Source organism: Macrobrachium nipponense, chromosome 10 (assembly GCF_015104395.2).
Source record: "Macrobrachium nipponense isolate FS-2020 chromosome 10, ASM1510439v2, whole genome shotgun sequence".
Lineage (NCBI taxonomy): Eukaryota > Metazoa > Arthropoda > Malacostraca > Decapoda > Palaemonidae > Macrobrachium > Macrobrachium nipponense.
This window is the reverse complement of record NC_087204.1, coordinates 107,777,103-107,782,102: the sequence shown is the minus strand read 5'-3', so window position 1 is coordinate 107,782,102 and position 5,000 is coordinate 107,777,103.

The window sequence follows — 5,000 nt, the reverse complement described above, 5'->3', positions numbered from 1 at the left end:
ATATATATATAAAATATTATAGTGTCTTCTTCGCGTATATAAATATATAAAGAATGCATCTACAAGTATATATGATGCTTATAAATAATATACTTTCGCATACATATAAATGTAGAATATGTGTATAAATTCTCAAACTTTATTAGTAGCTATAAGCAGCTAATGCGCATATACAACGCGCCTCAACATAGACCAACTATGACGCAGCATTGATATTTCAATCCCGTCCGCGATATTCTATTATTATACCATAATTGCTTTTTTTTGCCGAATGGTAAGAAATTACTCATCTGCACAAAAAGAATTATGGCAAATATTTTGTTCCTGATTCTTCTGAAGAATAGAACCACGACGCTATTACGTTTTCGCCCAGTCTTATACCGAGGGCGTCTTGCGTTCTACTGGCGAAGACAAAAAGCTACACACGATAACATCTTATGAACAGAACCAATCAACGATAACGATGCGGCTTTTAGAGAATGGCTGTTTGTTCGTTTCATTTTTTTTTTTGCTGTAATTAATGAATGAATCGGATTTATGACGCAACATTATAATATGGGTACGATTACATAAGAGATATGCCACCGCGTATTCAAAATAAGAATGACACAGACATGAATAAGAGAGAGAGAGAGAGAGAGAGAGAGAGAGAGAGAGAGAGAGAGAGAGACTTGTGAACTATAATTATGATAAAATTTACAAGTAAATAATCGATATGCCAGCACTTATTCACAATAACAATGACGTAGACGTATGTATAAGAGAGAGAGAGAGAGAGAGAGAGAGAGAAGAGAGAGAGAGAGAGAGAGGTATCACCGCCAAGGCCTATCCAGTATCGCAAAAAAAAAATTCATGCAAGAAATAATAAATAGCGACATACATATCAGAGAGAGAGAGAGAGAGAGAGAGAGAGAGAGAGAGAGAGAGAGAGAGAGAGAGTCTCACCCCAGTCCTATCCAGTATCGCAAAAAAAGAGAGAAATGCTTAAGGCAAACAAATTAACATATAACGAAACATACTACATATGAATGAGAGAGAGAGAGAGAGAGAGAGAGAGAGAGAGAGAGAGAGAGAGAGAGACGTATCAGCCCACAGGCCTAACCGGCATCGCAGAAAAAAAAAAAACTAAATACACCTCCAAACACACTCCACATATCCATTACAAGAAGATGCCCACTCAACCCACGGGTTAAAAACCCGAGGCTGGCCTAGCCAATTGCAACATCTTGCGCTTCCTTGCAACAGTTGTTACTGATTGCAACGGATAAGAAGATGCCTCGAGTCTCGACACCTTTCGTGAAGCTTTCACACTTCGCTTCGACCCAAACGTCCGAGATGGCGAGAGAGAGAGAGAGAGAGAGAGAGACTTATGCGCCCGGGCAAATATGGACTCCTAGTCTTCTTCGTCAGCATAAATCACATCGCGTTATCTCTCTCAGAAAGAGAGAGAAAGAGAGAGAGAGAGAGAGAGGGTGAGAGTTGGGGGGTTGGGTTGGGGATACGAGACACTCTCTTAAGTGAATTTATAAGAAAATAATCAAGGAAAAATAACACAATTCTTGAAAATTACAACAGAGAGAGAGAGAGAGAGAGAGAGAGAGAGTGAGAGAGAGAGAGAGAGAGAGAGAGCTTCTTGGATACTGTTCAATTTTTGAATGAAGAGGAAAAGGGCGCAGGCCGAAGGTTTCAATGAAATATGTTATTTAGGCATCAGGTGCATCTGTCCTTATAACATGTCTCCTTCGGAAGAGGTTCCTCGGGGATAACGTAGGATGGTCCTGTGGAGACACGTTTTTGCCTAAAATCTGAGGTAAGGTGAAAGGGGAGGGTGACTTGGATGTGCCAGATATAAGTGGACAGAACACACACACAATGTATAATATATAATTATATATATAATATATATATATATATATATATATATATATATATATGTTATATATATATATGTGTGTGTGTGTATTATAATCTATATATATATTATTCTATATATATATATATATGTATGTATATATTATATATATATATATATATATATATATTTTATATATATATCTCAAACGCCACAAAATTCCCTGATAAATAACCTCTAATATCTCTTGGCCACTCCATGTTATATATAAGTGGACAGAACACACACACAATATATATATGTATGTATGTATATTATATACATACATATCTCAAACGCCACAAAACTCCCTGATACATATAACCTCTAATATCTCTCGTCCACGCCATGTTATATATATGCACTTTTAAACTCTCGTCAAATCTCTATACAGAGCTCTATACCACGTTTTACCTTCCAGTACTCCTTTCTGATTCTCTTTATTCCAGTCACGTTCTCCAATAGTCCTTCTGGCGGAATCCAACTAGTGCTCACTTCGTCAGTTACTTTTTTACTGTCTCCTTCTCCTTGATGGCTGACTAGGATCTTGTTAGTATATGACAGGACCGGTGAACCAGTCTAAGCGTCTCTCTCTCTCTCTCTCTCTCTCTCTCTCTCTCTCTCTCTCACACACACACACACACACACACACACACAGTCTATATGAGAACAAACGTTTTCCAAGCGTTCACTCAGACTACCCGAAAAAGGAAATTACATAAAAATGAATAATGTGAATTTATATAGTTGACTCATTATAACAACATAAAGACATCAATTGTAGCGATTGTGATAATGATGACGTTGATGATGATGACGAAGATGTTATCATCGTCGTCCATAGCAGCAGATGGTTATTTTTTTTTTTTTAGCCCATTTGAAATGCCGTCTTGGTTTGTAATAAATCAAACATAAATGCAACTTTACGAGTGAAATTATTCAGTGTAGAGGATCTGCTTGTACAAATTAATCTTTATTAGCTGTCTTAAAATAATAATAATAATAATAATAATAATAATAATAATAATAATAATAATAATAATAATAATAATAAGAATATAATGATAATAATAATAATATGTATATTTTGGTAGAAGACTCTCTTTTAGGCAAATGCTGTTATAAAGAATGGCAGAATTAAGCGAGTTGATTTTAAGCATTGTTTATTCTATTTTTCTTACAATTTGCTTCTCAGGGCCAGCGATGTTTCTGAGTAACTGGCCATCATTCATATTGGGAATTAATAATAATATAATAATAATAATAATATAAAATAATAATAATAATAATAATAATACTAAAAGAGGGGAAAAATAACATCAATTATTCTCTAAAGTGATGCGTGTGTACACATCTATAAAGAATAAACGTTGAACAGCATACCACAAGCTACTTACTATTCATATGATCTCTAGCACCTAATTAGTTGCATACCTCCGGCAAAGACCAATCAACGTACCATCTTTACCCACGGAATGAAATTTAATACGATTCTTATTATTCTTTTTTTTATGGCAATAGGGAACCAAACCCCACCCCTTCCCCCCTACCAAAGGAAACCCTGCCTACCTCCGTCTCTCTCTCTCTCTCTCTCTCTCTCTCTCTCTCTCTCTGGCTTTAATATGAAACCACCTAACTCTCTGCTAATAAACACTCTCTCTCTCTCTCTCTCTCTCTCTCTCTCTCTAATGAATCACTTCCCCTTACTTCACTCCTTATAAAACTATCCTCTCTCAACTTCAGTATGAAATCCCTCTCACCTCTCTCTCTCTCTCTTACACACACACACACACACACAAATGAATCACTTCCCCGTACTTCACTCCATTATAAAACTACCTTCTATCAACTTCAGTATGAAATCTCTCTCTCTCTCTCTCTCTCTCTCTCTCTCTCTCTCTCTCTCTCTCTCTCTCTCTCTCTCTGAGTCCCTTATCTGATCCCTTCATCTGCAGCGGTTATAATGTTACCCTTTCAAGCCTTCCTAGCGTCACCTCCTTAAGGCGATCAACCAACCAGCAGCTTCCAGCTCCTCCTATGCATCGCGCAAAGTTCAAACAGATGGTTAAGAAGCTTCTACGGCACTTTCTCATTAATTAACCCTTACCTTCGCCCCTCCTCTTCGGTCAAGCGAGATATATTATCACCCGTGCTCCCATTAGCTATATAAGACCTTCGATATATAGGTAAGTAAAACCGTAAATGCTATGTTTAGATTTAAGTGTTATATATTGAATATGAGCTAACATTCTAATGTATTCCAAGAATGAAGACATTTTACGCGGTTATCATCGAGAGAGAGAGAGAGAGAGAGAGAGAGAGAGAGAGAGAGAGAGAGGCCAATACCCAACAAACCTGAATGGGACTGTTGCAAGGCCTTTATGTGTCTCCTGGCCATCACATTCTTTTCACTCCGAAAAAAAGAAAAAAAAAGAAACTTGTGATCTTATGTCCGTGTTAATGTTACCCTTACAAGTACGGCAACGGTGAGAGAGAGAGAGAGAGAGAGAGAAGAGAGAGAGAGAGAGAGAGAGATGGAAAACCCAGCAGTAAGTACCGTAAACGACAGATAAATCCACGTCACGTTGGTACAAAGAAAAAATGGATGATTATCGATGGTGGTAGGGATTAACCCCTTACCTGCTGATGCGACGCCATGGTCCCCCCCCCCCCACCCCCCCCCCCCCCCCCCCCACATCCCCTTAACTCTTCCCCGCTTAAGGGGGAAGCAGGGATTAGCATTAGCCCAGGGATATTCTGTGGCGACAGTAAACAAAATGGCTGAGCGCATGTAGTACCTACATGTTTCTCTCTGAGCCTACATGAACGTACAACAGAGATCTTTTATAAGGTGATTTTTTTTTTTTTTTTGTATTTCGTTTAATTTGGGGTCGTTACGCAATTTCAAAATAGAGAAAATATATATATTTTCACATATGAATTACCTTACTGACTAACTTACTCGCAATCCAGGACTGCCACAAATAAAAGTTAGCAATACCAAAAAGATGACAGTTAAACATTTCGCAAATTATTGTGAAATTCGCAAATAGCTAGAACTACAGGTTTCACAAGAGTACAGATTCATAAACACTCAATTTTGTTCTCG